Source organism: Vicia villosa, unplaced genomic scaffold, assembly GCF_029867415.1.
Source record: "Vicia villosa cultivar HV-30 ecotype Madison, WI unplaced genomic scaffold, Vvil1.0 ctg.000248F_1_1, whole genome shotgun sequence".
NCBI classification, from domain to species: domain Eukaryota; kingdom Viridiplantae; phylum Streptophyta; class Magnoliopsida; order Fabales; family Fabaceae; genus Vicia; species Vicia villosa.
The window spans coordinates 399,392-424,660 of record NW_026705102.1 but is presented as its reverse complement, the minus strand read 5'-3'; the positions used below and the strand labels follow the sequence as shown (position 1 = coordinate 424,660).

The 25,269-nt window shown below is 36.9% G+C and overlaps 1 long non-coding RNA gene across 1 annotated transcript; it reads right to left on the bottom strand.

The window, feature by feature from the left end:
- Window positions 1-17,767: 17,767 nt before the first annotated feature.
- LOC131625869 (uncharacterized) lies at window positions 17,768-20,377 on the bottom strand. The gene is made up of 3 exons (XR_009290971.1): window positions 19,971-20,377; window positions 19,391-19,825; window positions 17,768-18,559 (listed from the first exon to the last, which is right to left on the bottom strand). It is a non-coding gene; the product is annotated as an uncharacterized LOC131625869 (long non-coding RNA).
- Between the last annotated feature and the right edge of the window lie 4,892 nt (window positions 20,378-25,269).

The window sequence follows — 25,269 nt, the reverse complement described above, 5'->3', positions numbered from 1 at the left end:
GTCAAGAACTCTTAATCCAGCAGTTAGAGTTTGAAATCTTGAGAACATTGTTTCAATGTTTTCATCATCCTCCATCTTGAAGGCTTCATATTTCTGGATTAAAGCAAGAGCCTTGGTCTCCTTGACTTGGGCATTTCCTTCATGAGTCATTTTCAATGATTCATATATGTCATAGGCAGTTTCTCTGTTTGATATCTTCTCATATTCAGCATGAGAAATAGCATTCAACAGAATAGTTCTACATTTGTGATGATTTTTGAATTGCTTCTTTTGATCATCACTCATTTCTTCTCTTTTGAGCTTTACACCACTAGCTTTCACTGGATGTTTGTAACCATCCACCAGAAGATCCCATAAGTCACCATCTAAACCAAGAAAGTAACTTTCGAGTCTATCTTTCCAATATTCAAAGTTTTCACCAACGAATACTGGTGGTCTAGTGTAGCCATTGTTTCCATTTCCATTGTGTTGCTCAGCAGAGCCAGATGTAAATGTAGGTGGTGGAGTTTCAACCATCTTGACTTAGTGTTTTTCTCTTCATGAATCTTTTCTAAACACAGTTAAGTGCTTGCACCTTAGAACCGGCGCTCTGATGCCAATTGAAGGATAGAAAAACACTTAGAAAGGGGGGGTTTGAATAAGTGTAGCTTTAAAACTCTTAAGATAAAAACAATTTGCACAATGATTTTTATCCTGGTTCGTTGTTAACTAAACTACTCCAGTCCACCCCCTTGGAGTGATTTACCTCACCTGAGGATTTAATCCACTATCAATCTTGATTACAATGGTTTTCCACTTAGATACCCTCTAAGTCTTCTAGAGTATTTTGATCACAACCTAATCACTCTAGGAAATCAATGCTTAGATACCCTCTAAGACTTCTACAGAATCCGATCACAACTTGATCTTCTCTAGTTCCTTTACAAATGAATGTAAACAAATTCTTACAAGAGTATTACAATGCTTCTTAATAAGCTATAATCACAACTGTGATATTTCTCTTAAGTTCTAAGCTTAATCTCACTAAGATATTACAAAAGTAATGTGAGGTTGAAGATGAAGTTTGATAGCTTTTGATTCAGCATTGTTTCAGCAAGATTGAAAAGTTGTTTGTGAATTGGTAACCTTGCTTCTGATCAGAACTTCACTATTTATAGGCGTTTTGAGAAGATGACCGTTGGGAGCATTTAATGCGTTGCGTGATCCGTACAACATTGCATTTAATGTTTCACTATTTTGTCAACTACCTCGAGCCTTGCTTTTCCTGCTTTTACTGACTTTGCCTTTAATAGCTTCTAACGTTCCTTTTGTCAGTCAGCGTAGCCTGCCATCTTGTACTTGCTTCTGATCTGATCTTTGTAGATACAACGTTTGAATTAATCAGAGTCAAACAGCTTGGTGCAGAGCATCTTCTTGTCTTCTGACTTTGAAGTGCTTCTAGCGTGATACCATAAGAACTTCAGTGCTTCTGCTTCTGATCTCAAGTTCTTCTGATGCTTCAATAGACCATGTTCTGATTATGCTTGACCATCTTCTGATATCTTGCGAGAGCATGTTCTGATGTTGCATACTGAACCTTCTGAGTCAGTGCTTCTTGCGCTGAATTGTGCATACTCTTTATATATTTCATGAAATGGAAAATGCATAGGATTAGAGTACCACATTGTCTTATACAAAATTCATATACATTGTTATCATCAAAACTAAGAATATTGATCAGAACAAATCTTGTTCTAACACAAATCATATGACCGCGAGGAAGAACTCTCTGGTAGATCTCAAATTGGAAGGAAACAACTAAGTAACTCTGGGTGATGGAGATATAAGAGAATTCAAAGGTGTTGGGAAGACAGAAGGGGTGGGTATACCTAATCTAAACAATGTTCTACTTGTACAAGGACTAGCTGCAAACCTTATAAGCATCAGTCAGTTGTGTGATGAAGGATTCAATGCTAGGTTCACCAAAGATGAGTGTATCATTACTAATGAAGCAAATGAGGAAGTCATGAAGGGATTTAGATCTAAGGATAATTGTTATCTATGAAAGCCTAACACACCTGTCCACCCCTCTGACTATTCCATGATCAAGGAAGAATTAAAAATGTACAATCACGAATTTGATGAATCTAATGATTCTGATTAATCGGATAAAGAATCCTATGTTGGTGATCTCACTATAAGTGAATTGTCTACTGGATTTTCTGAGACCAGTCTAATGAATGAGAAACTGTGTGCAAAAGTAACGGAGTACAGAAGTATCAATAGATTTCTGCTAGAAGAAAGAGTAAGCCTTGTGATGGACATTACAGATCGGGAAAGAAAACTGGAAAAGTCAAATGTGAGCAATGATCCTAAAGGACTGTCTGAAAGCAATGTCACAGAGAATGTTGCAACAACATCTAAAGACAATGTGAAAGAAAAGGGTATGTTGGGTATCTGCTACCAAAACTTATTATAGCAATTAACCAACGTGAGGGAATACTATTTGGGCTCTGTCAAAATCCATGTTTTGAACTTTCCCTCACTCAGTGTGCATATAAAGCTCCCTCGATGCCCTAATATTCTAAAAACGGCAAACCTTCCTATTAGTTCTGCTAGTTACTCTCTGAGATTGATCTACTTCTATTGCTCTCACAAGTGTGAAACAAGTTCTGGTTCTCTAAGGTTCAGAATGTCTCAGCAATCGAATGATGAACCTCCCGTTTCAGACTCAGCAACACCGGAAGAGTCCTCTAACGCTAATAGGGTCCTTAAGGTTGTCCCTTTAAGGACGATTAGCAGTGACGAAGTAAAGGCCACAAAGCCTAAAACGACTCATGCAAAACGACTCAGGAGGGTATTCACAACAAGGGTACCAAATCCTCAACATTTGCTACCATGGAGGAACTTACTAAAGAAGGATCCAAATATGTCGATAGCGCAATTAACAGGATTGTCACTCCTATTTTGAAGGAGAATCATCAAGTTCCTGGAATATCTATTCCTCTTCAAACCATAATGGCTGATCCCCTCAATAACACCAGTAAGGCTGAGGTTGTTCACACCATTGATAGTGACCTAGAAATCAACAAGGATGAATAAGGGGTTACTAAGAATACCAATGTCACCAAGGATGTCAATGAAATTGACAATAATGAGCACCCTAAGGCCAATACTGAAACTGATACTAATGTGGTAGACTTAGATGAGTACTCTGACGACGAATTACTTACCTCCTTGAATCCGAGTGTAGCCAACAGGCTAATGACAAGAAGAAAAGGCAAAGCTATTGTTCAAGGATCACCAAAAGGGAGCACTCATGTGAACAACCCTGCCAAAGACACTGTCAGGAAGAAGAGTACTTCTGCAGGTCCTGTCAAGAGCAAAGATATTACCAAGAGTAAAGGGGTTGGTCCTTTAAAATCTTGGAGCAGGGTCATTCCAAAGAAAAGAAAAGAGCGGGAAATTGTTGAACTTGAATCTGATGTTGAAGTAAATGTCCGTGACATTCCATCAAGGAAGAAACCTACAACCCGTAAGCTTGCTGCTAGCATCCCTGAAGTTCCCATTGATAATGTGTCTTTCCACTATGCCACTAGTGTCAGCAGATGGAAATATGTTCTCCAAAAGAGATTGGCTGTTGAAAGGGAATTGGCTCCAAATGCTCTTGAAAACAAGGAGGTCTTAGAGCTGATTCAAAAAGCTGGACTGCTAAAAATTGTGTGCAATCTTCCCAAATGTTATGAGAAGCTGGTCAAAGAATTTGTGGTAAACCTATCTGAAGATTGTGGCAGTAGCGGAAGTGCAGACTACAGAAAAGTGTTTGTAAGAGGTAAGTGTGTATCGTTTTCTCCTTCTGTGATTAATAAATTCTTGGGAAGAACAGATGAAGCTCAAACTGAGCTGGAAGTAATAGACAACCAAGTCTGTCAAGTGATCACAGCTAAGCAGGTAAAAAGCTGGCCCATGAAAGAGAAGCGAACTGCAAGTAAGCTGAGCATCAAGTATGCAATGCTTCACAAAATAGGAGCAGCTAATTGGGTTCCAACAAATCACAAGTCCACTATATGTGTTTCCAAAGGGGGAGATTGAAAGTGTTTGCATGTTGGCTGCATTATTGGTTAAACATACCCTGTTGATTGTGTACATGCAGGTTGCATATATGTGTGGAGCTAATACAGGTTGTGTAGTGAATGTCATGATCGATGTCATGACATCCATGTGTGACAGCAGGAGCTGTTAGAGTTTATTAATTGTGTTTCTTGATTTATCACTTTTATCTGTTTAGGAAACTTTTTATTGAGTGCTGCAAATTTCGTTCAGAAGATCCTACTGACATCACATTGTGTAACAGACAGTTGGCGTGTGAATTAGGTTAACTTTGTTAACCCTAATGTGTTTCTTAAAAATCCCAAGGCCCAAGACTGCATATAAAAATACCTGCAATCCTAATTTGGAACACAAACAGAAGATTGTGTATTGTGAAGAACTGTTGTTCTGTAACTGTCTCTTGTGATCCACGCTATTATCTTTGATGATTGCGTTGGAATTAGTTTGTGTTTTTGTTGTGTCACTCTAAGCTTTTAAGCACGAGTGTGTGTCTCTTGATTGAAGCTTTTAAGCAGATCAAGGTGTGTTTTTGAAGTGTGCCTTCTATCTGTAATTGTTTATTGTGTATGTGTAATCACTACTGTGATTGAGGGAGAGTGGAATAGAGATATTCCATATCTAGGTAGAACCTAGGTAGAAGGGTCATTGGGTAGTGATTAAGTGAGGAGTTGTAAACTGGGAGTTCAGCTTTGAATTGATACTGCTAATAGTGGACTTCATCTCTGGCATGGTAGCCCCCATAGAAGGTTGTTTGAACCGAACTAGGTAAACAATTCTGTGTGTTCTTTACTGTTTTATGCTGTTTAGTTATTACTGTCTGTGCTGCATAATTGTGGATGTCATAACATTCAGTTTGACATCGAGCGTGTGTTACTAAAATTTTCAATCTCAAAATACAATCATAAACAAAACACCCAACAGTAAGAGTTTATCAAATAACTCTACATAACGTCCCCAGTGTTACACGACCGGAGCATGACATAGACCCAACCGACTCTAACGAATTACTTGACGAGCTAATCCTCACCAAGCACAAAAGCTACTCCTCAATCTAAAAAATAACAACAGTAAGGGTGAGTTTCATTCGCATTAACAAATATTATAGGAATATAAACAATACAACCTCATTCATACATTATTCACCCAAATCAATTATATTCAGATAGTATAGAAGCATTCATCAAACACAACCATCCATATCAAACACATACAAATTATAACATTGGACAATTTCCATTCATGTTATACTTATGCACAACAGCCTAATGCAATGCAACTAAATATGGTACCAAACATGGGACGAACCCATCTCACCGATCCACCATCGTCAAGGATACGGCGACACCCACTCACTAATTCCACACAATGGAAATTAGCTACCACTGATCCACCATCGTCAAGGATCAGCCACATAATGATTATGAAATGCATGCATCAACCACGACATGCTCATCATCAACATCCACCAACGATTCATAACTATTCATCCACAACACACAAAGCATACTCATATCATAACCATTTGATATTCACCACATCATAATACATTTAACACAGCAATATATTATCACCTCAACAATCATACTAGCTAAAACACCGCATAGCATATCCGTACCGTTACTCAATTTACCACCAAATACCAATTTTCAAAACCAAATAAAATAATTTTAAGTTATAACTCCCTAATATATTTCACAAAATAGAGAATTAATTTATTTAAAGGACTCTCAACGGCGTACGAAAAGGATTAATGGTTTAGAAGTTATGAGTTTTTAAAATAAAACATTTTTCAGAAAACACACAACGTAACTGGTTACAGCCTATAGCGTAACCGGTTACGTCAACGCAACACATAAATTTTTTGGAAAAACTCTCAACTTAACCGGTTACAGCTCCCAGCGTAACCGATTACGAATGACGTAATTGCATTCGCTATTAATTTTTCACCTACGTAACCGGTTACACCCTCCCTCGTAACCGATTACGGACCCGTAACAGCCAAAATATGTTGTTTTGACAGCATTTCTTCCATTCTTTCCAAGCCAACACTTACCAGTACGAGTCCAACACAATTATAAGGCAAAGTTCAGCATTTTCACATCAATCTAATGCACAACAATTATCTCCAACATTACTAATCAACCACAAACTAAGTTTAGCATCAGATTTATGAAAATAGAGTCCTAAACCAAAACACCAACTCTGAGCTATAATCCAATTTAGAATCCTAACATACAAACTTAATCGAATCATTCATAATACTCATAATAGAGGTTAATGAGAAGAATCCCCCTTACCTCGATGTCGAATTCTTGGATGTTCTCTCTCTTCGCACTTTGCTCTTCTCCCAATTTTACGTTCATCTCTTCTGTTCTCTCTTGGCTTCCAATTTTCACAACTTTCTCTCTTTTCCTTGTTTATGAAAAATATAACCTTAGTTTAGTAAAAAGGCTTTGCAACTGACACCCCCCCCCCCCATTCGCTAATCGCAACACGGGCCCATTAGCCTTATTATTCCATATTTCTCAAATAAACTCAATTAATTCTAATATTTAATTCAAAAGTCAATTAAATTAAATAAAGAAATTTATGGGGTGTTACAACCCACGGCCCATATGGGTTAGCCCTAATGGGTAACCGGCTTTTTAGGGCTGGGCTAAAAAGGCCCTGAAAAATATGGGCTCTAATTTTAAGGTCCAAGCCCTATAATTTCCGGGCCTAGTGGGCCGGCCCATATGGGCTAGCCCATTTTTGAAGGATAGAAAAACACTTAGAAAGGGGGGGATTGAATAAGTGTGACTTTAAATCTTGGACGATAAAAATAAATTGCACAATTATTTTTATCCTGGTTCGCTGTTAACGAAGCTACTCCAGTCCACCCCCGCAGAGATGATTTACCTCAACCTGAGGATTTAATCCACTAATCGCACGGATTACAATGGTTTTCCACTTAGTCCACGACTAAGTCTTCTAGAGTATTCTGATCACAACTTGATCACTCCAGGAACAACTGCTTAGACAACTTCTAAGACTTTTCTAGAGTCTACTGATCAACCTGATCACTCTAGTTACAAACTGCTCAGCCAACTGCTAAGACTTCCTAGAGTATACTGATCACACGATCACTCTAGTTCCTTACAACTTAATGTAATCTATTCAAGAGTTTACAAATGCTTCTTAAAAGCTATAATCACAAACTGTGATATTTCTCTTATCGTTTAAGCTTAATCTCACTAAGATATTACAACAGCAATGTAGTGAGTTGATGAAGATTCTGAGCTTTGATTGAATAGCGTTTCAGCAAGTTTATTTCCGTTCAGAGTTGTTAAGAATTGGTAACCTTGCTTCTCATCAGAACTTCATATTTATAGGCGTTGAGAAGATGATCGTTGAGTGCATTTAATGCTTTGCGTGTTCCGTACAGCATTGCATTTAATGTTATACGCTTTTGTCAACTACCTCGAGCCTTGTTCACGCTGTGTCTACTGACGTTGCCTTTAGTAGCTTTAACGTTCCTTTTGTCAGTCAGCGTAGTCTGCCACCTGTACTTCCTTCTGATATGATGTTTGTGAATACGACGTTTGAATATCATCAGAGTCAAAACAGCTTGGTGCATAGCATCTTCTGATCTTCTGATCTTGAAGTGCTTCTGTTGCGTGATACCATCTTCTGATCTTCAGTGCTTCTGATCTCATGTTCTTCTGATGCCATGTTCTGATTCTGCTTCGACCATCTTCTGATGTCTTGCCAGACCATGTTCTGATGTTGCATGCTGAACCATTTGAGACACAACTTCTGAGCGCTGAATTATGCGTACTCTTTATATATATTTCCTGAAAGGGAAATTGCATTGGATTAGAGTACCATATTATCTTAAGCAAAATTCATATTATTGTTATCATCAAAACTAAGATAGTTGATAAGAACAAATCTTGTTCTAACAATCTCCCCCTTTTTGATGATGACAAAAACATATATAAATGATATGAATTTGCGATCAGAAAGAGTAGACGGCAAAAGACAAATTACACAGCTATAGCATAAGCATATGAATATGTCTCCCCCTGAGATTAACAATCTCCCCCTGAGATAAATAATCTCCCCCTGAAATAAATACTCGAAGAACTTTGATAAAAGACTTCCCTGATTATTTCGGTAGAGACGATCATATAAGCTTCTGCCTTCAGAGAATTCATAGCTTCTGACTTCTGCTTCCATTGGACAGCTTCAGAACTTGAATTTCTTTAGATCCTTAGAACACTCACAGCTTCTGATTCCTGCTTCCATCGTGGACAGCTTCAGAACTTGAATTTCTTTGATCTTCAGAACATTCACAGCTTCTGATTTCTGCTTCCATTCAGGACAGCTTCAGAACTTGAGTTTTCTGGATCTTTTAGAACATTCACATCTTCTGATTTCTGCTTCCCTCGGATAGCTTCAGAACTTTGAATGTCTACCAACATCACTTCATGCTAGATTTGTATCAGAACATTGTTGAATGTACCAGAGCATCATCAGAGCATCTCTACATCCTGAAATGTTACAGAACAAAAACTAAACGACAAAAGTCAGCATGAACGAGTTAGAACATAAAATGTATGTTTGAACACATTATATGTATCAGAGCCATATAGGCTGAAATAATGTATCAGAGCAAATAATGTATCAGAGCCATAACATTATATGTATCAGAGCAAATAGAATTTTGTCAGAACAGGATAGACAATGATATTCAAATTCTATTATCAGTGCTTCTGATTCTTCTTTCTTGCTTCTGATCTCTGAAGCTTGACAGCACTCAGCTTGCTTCAGTTTCCATATAGTTTTGCTTCTTATGGTTTTGCTTCTAGTGTTTGCTTCTGAAGATTCACTTTACTTCTCTGTACCTGCAAAACACTTAAACCATATAGAACTTGCAGTTCTTGTTAGTGAATGTGTGGGAGTCTCTTTACCCAGCAACTGATAGATTTAATCAAGTCATTTATCATTTATCTTCTCCCCCTTTTTGTCATAACATCAAAAAGAATATTTAAAAAGATTCAGATGCAAAAAAAAACAAATAAAATCACTGGAATGTAAATCAAAGAAACTTTTTCATTGATAATCAAAAAGGTTTACAAGAAATTCCTATGTTTAACAAGATGAGAAACATTCCTAGCAAATACAAAAAAGAATTTCCAAAGAGGAAATCACTACAAAAACTAAAAACAAAACCCTAGCTAGACACGCTCTGTGTCAACCCATCAAGAATCCCGGAGGACTTCTTGTCTTCCAGACTGAAACCTCCACTGTAGGAGAGATCCCAGAACCAAGGAGGAAGTGAGGGACAGTTCACAGACAGAGAGCTAATGTTGCAAACGGGGCTTTCCCTTAACATAGAAGTTAAGAATATCATTCTTAACCTCCGCCCATAACTCAAGAAAGTCTTCTGTCTTTGGGTGAAAGTTGATAACAACATCAAAGAAGAGGTCTGACTTGAGAGGTATTAGGAGAGCCATCCCGAGATATTCAGAGATCTGTCGCCTTTGAGTCATAGATCTTCAACAGGCTTAGGGTGAACGCTGGGTTTGAGCTAGGTTTTTTAAAAAAAATTTGAGCAAGAGACGAAAACGGAAGAGAGAGAGAAAAAAAAAACTTGATGAGGAATGCAAAGAGATAGAGAGAGATGAGAGGGAAAGAGAAGAGTTTGAAGAGAATTTAAAAGGAAAATAAAATGAAACGAATGATGAAAAGCATTTAATGTTACGTGACGTGAGGAGAGATAATAAAGACAAATGAGGTGACTAGCACAGTTACCTATGGTCGGTGTCCCTTCAACTGCACGCACGTTTATCCATGAATAGTAACGACAGGTTTACCATCCCGAGATAAAAACGTAACAGCTGTTTTGCTTTAAAAGAGGTTCTGAATCAACTTAGACAATGAAACGTTAGTAATAACCGAATCATAATTTCTAAAAGATTTTAATCAGAACTTCTGATATATAAAAAATAATCCATGTTCATTTCAGAAGTTACTCATACATAAGAACTTCTCATCTTCTCATTCTGGGCATAAATCCATACTGATGTTCTTCAGAATGAACTTAAACCTATCTTCAGCCAGGGGTTTTGTAAAGATATCAGCCCATTGATGGTCTGTATCAACAAAGTTTAAAGATATAACACCCTTCTGAACATAGTCCCTTATGAAATGATGTTTAATCTCAATATGTTTAGCTTTTGAATGAAGAATAGGATTCTTAGATAAACATATAGCAGAAGTATTATCACAGAATATAGGAATGTTACTCTCAAATATCTGATAATCTTCTAACTGACTCTTCATCCAGAGCATCTGTGTACTACAACCAGCAGCAGCGACATATTCTGCTTCTGTTGTTGATAGAGCAATAGTTGCTTGCTTCTTGCTATACCAAGAGATCAAATGACTTCCAAGAAACTGGCAACTTCCTGAAGTACTCTTTCTTTCAATTCTGTCTCCAGCATAATCAGCATCGCAGAATCCTACTAAGTTGTATTCTTTAGATTTTCTGTAAACTAAACCAACATTAGTAGTACCTTTCAGATACCTTAGAATTCTCTTAACAGCAGTTAAATGAGATTCTCTAGGATCTGATTGGAATCTAGCACACAAACAAACACTGAACAGAATGTCAGGTCTAGAAGCAGTCAAATATAGAAGAGATCCAATCATACCTCTGTATAACTTCTGATCTACCTTCTTACTTACCTCATCCTTACCTAGGATGCATGTTGGATGCATAGGAGTTTTGGCTTCTTTGCAGTCCAGAAGATTAAACTTCTTCAGAAGTTCCTTCACATACTTGGTTTGGTGAACATATGTTCCTTCTGATGTTTGATTTATTTGTATTCCAAGGAAATACTTGAGTTCTCCCATCATGCTCATTTCAAACTCAGCCTGCATAGACTTAGCAAACTCCTTTCCAAGTGTAGCATTAGATGTTCCAAAAATAATATCATCTACATATATTTGACAGATTAAAATATCCTTTTCAAAAGTTTTACAAAAGAGAGTAGTGTCCACTTTTCCTCTAGTGAAACCATTATCTAGAAGGAAAGAACTTAAGCGTTCATACCAAGCTCTGGGAGCTTGCTTCAATCCATACAATGATTTCTTAAGTTTAAAAACATGATTAGGAGACATAGAGTCTTCAAAACCAGGAGGTTGATGGACATAAACTTCTTCATCTATATAACCATTTAAGAAGGCACTCTTGACATCCATCTGATAAAGAGTGATGTTATGCTGAGTGGCAAATGAAATTAATAGACGAATAGATTCTAACCTGGCCACTGGTGCAAAGGTTTCTGTATAATCAATCCCTTCTTGCTGACTATAACCCTGAGCCACCAGTCTGGCTTTGTTCCTTACCACTTCACCTTTCTCACTGAGCTTGTTTCTGAAGACCCATTTTGTACCAATTATATTGAATCCATCTGGTCTAGGAACAAGATCCCAAACATCATTCCTTGTAAACTGATTCAGTTCTTCTTGCATAGCAATTATCCAGTCTGGATCTTCTAGAGCATGATCAACAGAAGTTGGCTCGATCAAAGATACAAGACCTAATTGACAGTCTGCATTGTTCTTAAGGAATGCTCTTGTTCTGATTGGATCATCCTTCTTTCCAAGAATGACATCTTCTGAATGACCAGAGATGAGTCTGGATGATCTTCTGACAGATGGTTCTTCAGAGATACTTAGATCCTCCAGAGAAGCTGATACTTGATCTTCAGATTCTTTGCTTCTGAGAAGCTCAGCTTCTGATGCGTTGCTTCTTGGCTCAACAACTTCTGATATATCAATATCACAATCTGCAAAATTATCAAACTGCTTTGGTTTTTCAGAACCAAGCTTATCATCAAACCTGATATTGATTGATTCTTCTACAATCAATGTTTCAGTATTGTATACTCTGTAGCCTTTTGAGCGTTCAGAATATCCAAGAAGGAAACATTTCTGTGCTTTGGAATCAAACTTACCAAGATAATCTTTAGTGTTCAGAATAAAGCATACACATCCAAAAGGATGGAAATATGAAATGTTGGGCTTTCTATTCTTCCACAATTCATAGGGAGTCTTATTTAGAATAGGTCTGATAGAGATTCTATTCTGAATATAGCATGCAGTGTTTATTGCTTCTGCCCAGAAATGCTTAGCCATATTGGTTTCATTGATCATGGTTCTGGCCATTTCTTGCAGAGTCCTATTCTTTCGTTCTACAACCCCATTTTGCTGTGGAGTTCTAGGACAAGAGAAATCATGGGCAATACCATTTTCTTTGAAGAACTCTTCAAAGGATCTGTTCTCAAATTCACCACCATGATCACTTCTGACCTTTATGATTTTACACTCTTTTTCAGACTGAATCTGAATGCAGAAATCAAAGAACACTGAATGAGTCTCATCCTTGTGTTTCAAGAATTTTACCCATGTCCAGCGGCTATAATCATCTACGATGACTAATCCATATTTCTTCCCTCTGACAGATGCTGTTTTGACTGGGCCAAACAGATCAATGTGCAAGAGTTCTAATGGCCTTGAGGTAGAAACAACATTCTTGGACTTGAATGCAGGTTTGGAGAACTTGCCCTTTTGACATGCTTCACAAAGAGCATCTGATTTGAATTTCAGATTAGGGAGTCCTCTGACCAGATCCAGTTTGTTAATCTGAGAAATCTTTCTCAAACTAACATGACCTAATCTTCTGTGCCAGACCCACTGCTCTTCAGAAACAGACATAAGACAAGTCACCTTCTGACTCATAAGATCTTGCAGATCTGTCTTATAAATGTTGTTCTTCCTCTTGCCTGTAAATAGGATTGAGCCATCCTTCTGATTTACAGCCTTGCAAGACTTTTGATTGAAGATTATATCATAACCATTGTCACTTAATTGACTGATAGATAAGAGGTTATGAGTTAATCCTTCTACAAGAAGTACATTAGAAATGGAAGGAGAGTTACCAGACTTTATAGTTCCAGAGCCAATTATCTTGCCCTTCTGATCTCCTCCAAACTTGACTTCTCCTCCAGACTTAAGCACCAGGTCTTGGAACATAGACCTTCTTCCTGTCATGTGTCGTGAGCATCCAGAGTCCAGGTACCATGACATGTTGTGCTTTGTCCTTCTTGCAGCCAAGGATATCTCTTCAGAATCTGATTCTGATGTAGATTCTGATCCGTCATCTTCTGTCGCCATCAGCGCACAGTTAGCCTGCTCGTCTTCAGAATCATCTTCTGACTCATCCCAGGTTGCCATAAGACCTTTCTTCTTATGAAACTTTTTCTTGGGACTTTCCTTCTGAAGATTTGGACATTCGTTCTTGTAGTGTCCAGGCTCATTGCATTCATAGCACATGACTTTCTTCTTGTCAAATCTTCTGTCATCGAAAGATTCTCCACGTTCAAATTTCTTTGAACTTCTGAAGCCTCTGAACTTCCTTTGCTTGGTCTTCCAGAGTTGATTTAGCCTTCTGGAGATTAAGGATAGTTCATCTTCTTCTTCAGATTCTGATTCTTCTTCTTCTCTGGCCTGAAAAGCGTTAGTGCATTTCTTGATATTAGATTTTAATGCAATAGACTTACCTTTCTTTTGAGGCTCATTTGCGTCCAGCTCTATTTCATGACTTCTCAAGGCACTGATGAGCTCTTCCAGAGAAACTTCATTCAGATTCTTTGCAATCTTGAATGCAGTCACCATAGGACCCCATCTTCTGGGTAAGCTTCTGATGATCTTCTTTACGTGATCAGCCTTGGTGTATCCCTTGTCAAGAACTCTCAATCCAGCAGTAAGAGTTTGAAATCTTGAAAACATCTTTTCAATGTCTTCATCATCCTCCATCTTGAAGGCTTCATACTTCTGGATTAAAGCTAGAGCTTTAGTTTCCTTGACTTGAGCATTTCCTTCATGAGTCATTTTCAAGGACTCATATATGTCATAGGCCGTTTCCCTGTTAGATATCTTCTCATACTCAGCATGAGAGATAGCATTCAGCAAAACAGTTCTGCATTTATGATGATTCCTGAAAAGCTTTTTCTGATCATCATCCATTTCTTGCCTTGTCAGCTTTACGCCTCTGGCATTTACAGGATGTTTGTAACCATCCATCAGAAGATCCCATAGATCACCATCTAGACCCAGAAAGTAACTTTCCAGTTTATCTTTCCAGTATTCAAAGTTTTCACCATCAAATACCGGCGGTCTAGTATAACCATTGTTACCGTTGTATTGCTCAGCAGAGCCAGATGTAGATGCAGGTGTAGGTGTAGACTTTTCACTTTCATCAACCATCTTTTACTGAAGCGTTTTTCTCTTCCTGAATCTTTTCTAAACACGGTTAAGTGCTTGCACCTTAGAACCGGCGCTCTGATGCCAATTGAAGGACAGAAAAACACTTAGAAAGGGGGGGATTGAATAAGTGTGACTTTAAATCTTGGACGATAAAAATAAATTGCACAATTATTTTTATCCTGGTTCGCTGTTAACGAAGCTACTCCAGTCCACCCCCGCAGAGATGATTTACCTCAACCTGAGGATTTAATCCACTAATCGCACGGATTACAATGGTTTTCCACTTAGTCCACGACTAAGTCTTCTAGAGTATTCTGATCACAACTTGATCACTCCAGGAACAACTGCTTAGACAACTTCTAAGACTTTTCTAGAGTCTACTGATCAACCTGATCACTCTAGTTACAAACTGCTCAGCCAACTGCTAAGACTTCCTAGAGTATACTGATCACACGATCACTCTAGTTCCTTACAACTTAATGTAATCTATTCAAGAGTTTACAAATGCTTCTTAAAAGCTATAATCACAAACTGTGATATTTCTCTTATCGTTTAAGCTTAATCTCACTAAGATATTACAACAGCAATGTAGTGAGTTGATGAAGATTCTGAGCTTTGATTGAATAGCGTTTCAGCAAGTTTATTTCCGTTCAGAGTTGTTAAGAATTGGTAACCTTGCTTCTCATCAGAACTTCATATTTATAGGCGTTGAGAAGATGACCGTTGAGTGCATTTAATGCTTTGCGTGTTCCGTACAGCATTGCATTTAATGTTATACGCTTTTGTCAACTACCTCGAGCCTTGTTCACGCTGTGTCTACTGACGTTGCCTTTAGTAGCTTTAACGTTCCTTTTGTCAGTCAGCGTAGTCTGCCACCTGTACTTCCTTCTGATCTGATGTTTGTGAATACGACGTTTGAATATCATCAGAGTCAAAACAGCTTGGTGCATAGCATCTTCTGATCTTCTGATCTTGAAGTGCTTCTGTTGCGTGATACCATCTTCTGATCTTCAGTGCTTCTGATCTCATGTTCTTCTGATGCCATGTTCTGATTCTGCTTCGACCATCTTCTGATGTCTTGCCAGACCATGTTCTGATGTTGCATGCTGAACCATTTGAGACACAACTTCTGAGCGCTGAATTATGCGTACTCTTTATATATATTTCCTGAAAGGGAAATTGCATTGGATTAGAGTACCATATTATCTTAAGCAAAATTCATATTATTGTTATCATCAAAACTAAGATAGTTGATAAGAACAAATCTTGTTCTAACAATTTTGACAGCTCTACTTGTTTGTATGGGCTTGTATTTAATTGCTTATTCTATCCCTATCTGATCAAGTGTACCCCTACTCCCTAAGGCCTTATTATAATTTAATCGCTTTCTTTAGTTAGCATTGCTTGAATAAATTCAAACCCCCGCACTCTTGGTCCATATACCAATCCATAACCCATTTCTTATAAGTCGATCACCTTGTGCATCGCCATCAAACAAACCCAAGCATTCACAATCCATATATTAAGCCATACCTGAAGTTTTGTAAGTCGATCGCCTTGTGCATCGCCATCAACCTTTTTGCCTTCCTCACTTATGACCTTTTTCATAATAAACCTTGAATTTGTCAAGTGATCTGGAAAACTCCTTTTCTTATGTAAATGCTAAAACAATTAGGCATATTCAAACATTTCCAATAAAACCCTTAAAAGAATAATATTCATCAAACTCTCTTTTTGTGCCTTTGTGCACTTTTCTTTTAAAACTTTTTCAAAAAGAGAAAATATTAGTCTATTCTTGTAGTGATGCAAAACCTAAGCCCCTAAGAGATGTGGTTTAAGTGGTAGATATCTTCCACTTGAAAGTTGAGACATGCTTGTGAGAAAGTCCAAGTAAAGTTCCATATCAAAATGATGCAAATATACATTCCCCTATACTTGTGGGTGGCAAATGGTGTTTTCCACTCGAATACGACAAAATGTTTTTTACATAAAAACAAAAAAAACAAACTTCCCTTGTTCTTTTTAAGCAGAAATACAAATGCTCTGACTTCCCTATTTCATAGAAAGGGTATGTAGGCACAAGGTGCGACATCTTGCCGAGCATACAAAAATAATAATAAGAACTTATTTTCTAATCACCTCAATCTTTCTGCAAACAATACCGCTTTAGCCTAAAAAAAATATTTTCAAACGGTTCTTGTGGAGTACCAAAAAAGTGAGGGGTTCCCAAACCTTCTCCTTGCATAACCAACCACCGTAACTAGATCTTTCTTTTGTTGGATTTTATTGATATTTTCCCTTTCCTTTAAAAATAATAAAGTTCGGTGGCGACTCTTGCTTTACTAGTTAAGTTAATCAATAGCTTAATATCAATTTTTCCGTCGCGACACTTGGTCATTCAGTCTGTCGAACATATTTTGTTAGAGGGGATATAAAATTAGGTCTATGGAGTCCTATGATTAGGCCATTTTAAACTGAGATTTGTTCGACCATGTTTGATATATTGTGGTAGCTCCATAGTTACTTTAGGCCTTCCTAAGAACTTGTTCGGCATCATGGTTTCTATTTACCACAGTTACCATTGGAACATTCTGCCCTCCTTACTCTTCACCATCCCTATTTGGAATTTTCCTGTGATTTCCGGGAATTGCCCCATTATCAGTTTTCGCCAGGCCTAACATTTGAAATTTGAGGAGTTGGCCTTGGTTGAGGCTGAGGAGTGTCGAAGAAATCGGCTATTCTAGCCATTTGACTCGCCAGCATTTCACAACTCTGATTTGTATTGTTAATCATAGGGGTGAAAATTGTCCCAATTTACAATGTGAGAGCATTCACAATTTCATGGTTGTTTTCATCCATCTGTTATCTAAGAGACATCATGGAAGTTGTATTCAACGATGGTCTTTTGGGGGATAAAGCCTATCCCTCCTTGTCGAATACTATTGTTCAAAAGTGGCCCAATAGCCATCGTATTATTGGCATATGTCCATGCAATCGACTGAAGACCAGCCATCATCGACTGAGGCATTCCATATTGGTAAAATATAGGGGGCGACATCGACCCCATTTGGAATAGAGCCCTCGAAAGGTTAAATGATGAACCCCAAATGATTGTTGGTTGTTGCACCCCAAAATTTGCCCACATAATTTATTCCTAACCGGCTTAGACTTCTCATCTCATAATCTCATCCATTAGGTCATTTAACAGCTTCATGCATCACTAACGAATAATTTGGGACATGGGATCAGAGGTCTTCTAGTGAATTAGGGTTTCATTTGTTTGAGGCTCCTACTTCAGATAAACTTGTTTCAACGGGTTCTTCTGTGATTGAATTATGGAATTAGGGTTCTGGTTCATGGATATTGTGGATTTCCTCTTCATCAAGCTTCAAAGTTATTCTTCATCCATATACAATAAATTCAATGATTAAGGGTTTTATTTCCCTATTTTTTGTGGTGATTCAAAGGATACTGCTCATTAGTGGAACTACAAGTCATTGACATTGGGGTTCATGCAAGAATTTGGACATATATAGTGTAATTGGGGAATTGTTGCAAGATTGGAGGAAACTATGTCAAAACTTTGACTTTCGGTCAAAATCAACCAAAGAATGTTGACTCTTGATCAAAGTCACTCTTGAGGCTTTTTTGAGATTAAAGGTATGAATGGAGAATGCATTAGGAGTTTGAATATGAAGCATATAGGGGAAAGTTACGTTTCAAATGTAAGGGAATTCAAACACACTCATTCATTTAAAAACATTTGAACATGGTTAAGAAGAGGTCCTTCAAGCTACAATCAAAGCCTCCTTTCAAGAATTCCAAAATTAAAAGCAAATGCAAAAGAAATTTCAAAGTTTGAAATGAAAGAGAATTATTACAAAGGGGGCAAATTACAAAGCCAATTACATTGCACTTCCATAAATTTATTATTTCATTACACTTCATACAAAGTCATTTAAAATTACAAAAAAAATGCAGTTGATCATTGGCCAACTATGACTAGACCCATCATATTCAACCAAGTTCGCTTCATATCTGTCATTTGCCAAAATACCTCTATGAAACTCCCAAGTCTCTTCATGCTTCCACTTCAATCATCTATGAATCCCTTGCTGCCCCAATGTTGCTTTAGACTCCCATCATGACTATGCTGCAAACAAGAAAGAGAAGAGGGATTAGTACATGGTTCAAGACGAAATCTCATAGATCCAAATGCATCTAAAAAAAAGATGAGGACTTGTATGAAGTTATGAAGTGATTTATTCCAAGATCATGCAAGTTCAGACCAAGACAGTGGCATTAGACAACAGCAGCCACACATCCACAAAGAAGAAAATGCATACATTTTGTTACATGATAGTGCACAGCCGAAGGTCTCTAATTCCCGGCCCCAGAAAATCCGCTCTAACAAAGACAGTCCAATACATATACACATTGCAATTCAAGAGGAAATACCTACTGTTTGCTATTAAATCAGCCCTGCATAAACAAAATTCCAACCATAACCAGCTATGCACATTACAAAACCAGAAACAACTCAAATAAACCCCCCTGCATAAAAGATCCACAAACAGTCAAACCATAAAACTACATATTCAAATTCTATCCTCATACTTGGCCAACATTCAAATTCACTAACATTGCTCAATCCAATGAGAATTCTACCTAACACAGTTCCATGCCATTCACTAATCCAAAGTGTTTTTTTTAATAACTGACTAACAGTTTTACCAAACTTTCCCAACTTTTTCTAACCTTTTTCACTATAAGAATAACTCAGCCCTTCTCACTATTTCCTAGTCATCATATAACAGAAAACTAATTTCTAACTAACTTCCTAACCATCCATAACTAACTTCCAACTATCTATAACAGAAAAAAACAGATTCATAACAGAGTCAGTTAACACCATAACAGAACTAACCGAATTCTAACTATCACTCACAAACTCATAACAGAAAATCAGAAGAAGATATCTAACCTTGAAGCTCAGACTCTCAATCTTCTGCTCTCCATCTCTCTATATAACTCGACCACCATCATTGCTTCCATCACCATCTCCATCTCTCATCATCCTCTCACTCTCTGAATTCAGAAGCCATTCTTCTTCCACCTTCAATCATCCATATTCAACACCATAACACACACCAATGCTCTCTCCATTCTCCACTCCATCACCATAACCTTCCTCTCCCACCTTCAATCATAACACTTCTCCACCATTTTCTTTCACCTTCACTGCTTCAACCATCTTTCTCCTTCTATTCTTCATTCTTCAACCAACAAGAGGAATCAGAGAACCAGTTTGGAAGAACCTGTAACAAACTCTCGGATTCTCTCCAATCTTTTCTCTCTGAATCGATTCACAACCTCTCAATCTTCAATTCACCAAATCACCGATCTCCACCACGCTCCACTACAATAACAGAATCAATATTTGTGCATCATTAGTATCGAAGCAACAAAGATCATAACCTCATCATCATCGTGAATCCGAGACGCAAGAACAATGAAAAAGTGAAAAGGGAAGAAGAAAGAACAAAGTCAAGAGCGGCCATTACCGTTTCGTGAAGAGTTCCTCTGGCTTTCTTAACATCACTGACCAACCACAAAGAGTCGTCGGAGCATATTTCTGGCAGGTTTGGAATCGGAGAAATTAACGAGAGAAATGAGGGACACGAGTTCGTTAGAGAGTGGAGTGAGATGCCGCTTGAGAGTTGAACAGAGAAAGGAGGAAGTGATGGTTATGGCGGCGAAGATGCGACGTTCGGAAAGGAGATTTGAGTCGAGTATCAAAACGGAAGTGAGAAGAGATAACCGAACGGAGAGGGAGAGTGTGAGGCGGAGAACGGCCTTGAGTTCGCCGGAGAAGATGAGTTCTCCATCCTCGCCGCCGTCTGAATTAAGGAAGGGAGAAGAAGCTGATGCGCCACCCAAGTAACCCTAAATCCCTTCTTCTTCTTTTTAATTTAATTTGTTTTTTTTATTTTTATTTTCATTTGATTAATAAAAACAGAATAAAAATATAAAATCTGAATAAAAACCACAAATACACTTGGGCCTTTTTGCCAGATTCTCTTCACACTTTCCTGAAAATTATACCTCATACCCCTACTATTATACCTTATACCCTTTTAATTTATAAAATAATTTTATCATTTAATATTTACCATTTCACACCCCTACCAAAGTGCATCGGATAACTTGCTATCAAGTTTTCCGATTTGTAATTTTTCTTTATCGGATAACTTGAAGTCAAGTTATTCGGTTTGTAATTTTTCTTCACCGGATAACTTGCAGTCAAGTTATCCGGTTTGTAATTTTCTATACCGGATAACTTGCAGTCAAGTTATCCGGTTTGTAATTTTTCTTCACCGGATAACTTGTAGTCAAGTTATCCGGTTTGTAATATTATAGATAACGATTTTATTTACTTTCGGCCACGGTTTTTCCTTGTTGCCTAAACTTTTTTATTTTTTATTTTATTTACTTTTGGCCACAGTTGTTCCTTGTTGCCTAAACTTTTTTTTTATTAAATTTTCGAGTTAGTTAAAAACTATGCATCATCATCATTTTTAAATGGTTTTAGATTTTTTTTCCTAACAACCCTTTCATGTTTCCATCATATTTTGACTTCATCAAGATTAAATGTAGCGTCTGCAACGCCCCAAACTACTTTCATGATTACCAACTAACCCCACAAACCAACACGAGTCTTTTCATCATACATTTTCCTCACTCACACGTTGTGGGGTCAGTCAGTAATCTTGAAAGTAGTTTGAGACGTTACACACACTACATTTAATCTTGATGAAGTCAAAATATGATGGAAACATGAAAGGGTTGTTAGGAGAAAATCTAAAACCATTTAAAAATGATGATGGTGCTTAGTTTTTAACTAATTCGAAAATTAAAAAAAAGTTTAGCCAACAAGGAACAACTGTGGCCAAAAGTAAATAAAATAAAAAATAAAAAAGTTTAGGCAACAAGGAAAAACTGTGGCCAAAAGTAAATAAATTCGTTATCTACAATATTACAAACCGGATAACTGGACTGCAAGTTATCCGGTGAAGAAAAATTACAAACTTGATAACTTGACTGCAAGTTATCCGGTGAAGAAAAATTACAAACCGGAAAACTTGATTGCAAGTTATCCGATGCACTTTGATAGAGGTGTGAAATGATAAATATTAAATAATAAAATTATGTTATAAATTAAAAGGATAGAATTGGAATATTTTAAAAAAAGTAGGGGTAGAGGGATAATGGTAAGGGTACTAGGTATAATTTTCCACTTTCCTTAGGCCCATGAACACTCACCATTGTTGACATAAAGAAAATTGAAATCAAACAACACTCCTTGGGCCTTTACTATCTCGTACCCCCCTTGGCCCATTACACCTTTTTTGGCAAACAGAATATATAACAAAAATGTCATTGGGCCACAACCATGGGCCCTGCGCCCAGGATTACCTGATACACCATATTTTCAGGCTTTCACACCCCCCGACTCACACTTAGTTGATAGATTTTAGGTTTTTTACTTAGTTTTTACTACATTTTTTTAGATGATAAAAAGCATGTAAAAAATCATAATTTTCTCATTAGATTTTAGATAATAATAACATTTAGAATCATTGATTTTTGTTCAATTTTTAGGTAATAAAAATGACATTAAAAACCCATAAAAATATTAGTTTATTAGTTTTAGGATTAATAGATTTTTAGTATATTTAGGCTTGAACTAGACTTCCATTGTTGATATTAAAAAAGCTCATAAAAATTGTATATTTTTTACTTTGGTAGTTTTGGCCTTCATTAAAAACTCATAAAAAATAGTAGTATTTTTTAGGTTAACTTTGTATTAATGCTTGAATTGTTTCTTTTATTCTTTTGTATCATTTACATGTTAATTTTTGTATGTTTTTTGGTATGATTTTGTTGTGTGACTTTGGCCATATTTTTGCCCCATTTTGTCAGTATCATTTATATGCTCCTTTTAGAATCGATTTCATTAGCATGTTAACTTTAGATTAGACTCCCTTGTGCATAAACAATAACACTTAGGCTAGACTTAAATAAGATAGTCTCCCCTTTATTTATTTCTTCTTTTCTTTTTCAATCTTAAAACAACTAAAAAATAGAGATGCGAATCACACCTTACTAATAGTGGGAGAGAAATGAGTGGGATTTATTCCCTAATCTGTTTCTCAATCACTTAGTGGGAGAGAAATGAGTGGGATTCACTCCCTAATCTGTTTCTCAATCACTATATAATGGGAGAGAAATGAGTGTGATTCATTCCCTAATCTGTTTCTCTACCATTATACACTTTATGTGATTCAACTCGCAAATAAATTCCCTTAAAAGACACCCTACCAAAAACATTCAAAACACCTAATAAAGGCTCAAATTAAAACAAAGTAATGAAGTGGTGCGAAACCTTGTATTGGGTTTTGTTCATCATGTAGTTACATAAAAAACACAAACCCAATATTATTTTCTCCTTAAGAACAAGTTAAGTCCATTCCAAAATTAGGCGTATAAGTCTCCAAAGGTCGAGCATCGTGGATTGCGACCTTAACCTCTGTTCAACTAAAAAACACAAAACAAATGGAAACTATTGAGCCGAACTACGGTAGCTCTGATTCCTGGTAAGGGATAGGTAGGCATTGGGTCGCGGGCCTAAGCGAGCACAATTGTAAATAATTCCTTCTTTTCCCCGTGTTTCTTTTGCATGCATTCGCATTTAGGTTTTAGACATAGATATACACCCTTTAGATAGAAACAAACATAGGTGGATACCATCGACTACGATGGGCGTGAGGGGTGCTAACACCCTCCCCTTGCATAACCGACTCCCATACCCTATTCTCTGGTCGAAATACCTTGTTCTTATTCGAGTTAGGTTGTCTGATATTCCTTTCCCTCGATGGGATAAATATATTAGTGGCGACTCTGATCCATTTTTTGCGGTAGCGACACCGGTGGAGACGAAAACGCATTTGTTGACTCGGTGGCGGCTGATGTCCTTAGTGATAACAAGATCGTCGTGTTTTGTGACGTTGTACCTGTTGGTACTACATCAACATTTGGAGCGTTGCTTTGTGTAGGGTTAGAAGTGTTGGTATTTGTACCAGTACGTGAAATTTTAGAAAATTGTTTTCCACTTCTCAAGTTCATGCATAACCAGACATTAGTGTTACGAACAACTCAACTAACCCCACAATAACAACGACCAATACTACAAACTTTTGAGAAATTTTTTTAGCACAAGGGTCCCACCGGGTGTGCCAATTTATTTACCTTGATTTTTGGTAAACAACATCTAGTTTCTTGATAAATGTTACTTGCAGGATCAACTAGGGAATCCTAGGACAAAGTGCTAAAAACTTTTATAAATTTTCTATTGTTTGAGTATTATTGTGATGAATTATGCAAAGAAAATGTCGAAAGATTTAAAATGAAAAGAAAGGAAAAGAAATGCTAATAAGGTAAGAGTTTAAATAAAATACTTTGTATTAAAGAAGAAATAAATAACTTGGAATTAATAAACTAGAACACATGCATACATTTTCCAGAAAACACTCTTTTCTCACTTTCAAGTGGATACTTTGAGTTTCTATTGTAATGTAATGAATGCGGACCTCTAGAACTGAAATAAAAATTTTTGTTTATTTGGAAATCCTAAAAATAAATGTTTCTAGAAGTCGACTAAGCTACAATTGCCACGTCTCCGATCCATGCTTGCTTCGTTTGATAGGTTTCCACGTGTCCTGGAGAAACCGTTTATCGTTATCCATTTTGAAGCTTCGATTGACCAGGTTTTAAGCAATCAGAAACAATACAACTTTTTGCTTAGTCCTTTTAAACAGTGTATGCTCAAAGTGCTCCTAGAAGGAGAAGTCGATTAAGTTAATAGTTAACCCATTTTTCCATCACTTGACAGGGGCAATGCTTTAACTAGAAGCCTCAACCTAATCGTAGAAGATTATTTTCTTTTATAGAGATCATTTGGAAGTCATTTCTCTAGGATCATAGCCTTAAAGTTCTGGTCAAAAATTCAGGGTAACATCTCCAAAACAAGGTTCCATGAAAGTTGGTGTTTGTTTTGTTGGAGTTTTTTTGAGGTTCGACATTGCTTAAGTTATTTGGCTATTGAATGTATTAATGTTTGGGCAAAATACTCTTTTTAGTCCCGTAAGTTAACCTCGGGGTTCATTTTGGTCCCTTAACTTCAAAAAGTTTCATATTGGTCCCTTAACTCTTCAAAAGGTGTCATTTTAGTCCTTTTTGTCATATTAGCGACGAAAAAAACTCAAAAATCGGTCGCTAAATCCGTCGCTAATATTCCGAAAAGGACTAAAATGACACCTTTTGAAAAGTTAAGGGACCAATATGAAATTTTTTGAAGTTAAGGGACCAAAATGAACTTCAAGGTTAACATACGGGACCAAAAAGGATATTTTGCCTAATATTTGAGGACAACCTCACCCTTTGATCTAGCTTTTGGGCTTGAGATCCAAACATGTTTAAAATTAATGATTAAAACAAAACAAATATATGTGTGATATGTTTATTATTTTATGATCTACATGACACCAACCATTTTCTTATCATAACATATATAACATTAATGAGCGTGAAACATCAATATCTTTCTATTGATTTATTTATTTATGCTCAGCAACTTCGAAATTCAGAAGAACTAACATGTTCATAACAACATATATTTTTATTCATTATCCATGTAATGAAACATATTTAGACTCTTATTTCCACTTTTATTCTTCATTACTTTTTTGTTTGGGTAAAAAGCCCATTGATTGATTTCACACATTCCATACTTTTTACCAGTGT